Source organism: Odontomachus brunneus, unplaced genomic scaffold (genome assembly GCF_010583005.1).
Source record: "Odontomachus brunneus isolate Ranch 3 - 2012 unplaced genomic scaffold, Obru_v1 Obru_scaffold_288, whole genome shotgun sequence".
In the NCBI taxonomy this organism is placed as follows: Eukaryota; Metazoa; Arthropoda; class Insecta; order Hymenoptera; family Formicidae; genus Odontomachus; species Odontomachus brunneus.
In genome coordinates, this window is record NW_022639738.1 from 73319 (window position 1) to 73744 (window position 426).

Here is a 426-nt window from a genome sequence, read left to right on the forward strand (position 1 = left end):
ACACACACACACACACACACACACACACACACACACACACACACACACACACACACACACACACACACACACACACACACACACACACACACACACACACACACACACACACACACACACACACACACACACACACACACACACACACACACACACACACACACACACACACACACACACACACACACACACACACACACACACACACACACACACACACACACACACACACACACACACACACACACACACACACACACACACACACACACACACACACACACACACACACACACACACACACACACACACACTGGAAAAAAAAGACGGCGGAAGCAAAGTTGTACATCTAACACACACACACACACACACACACACACACACACACACACACACACACACACACACACACACACACACAAAGTG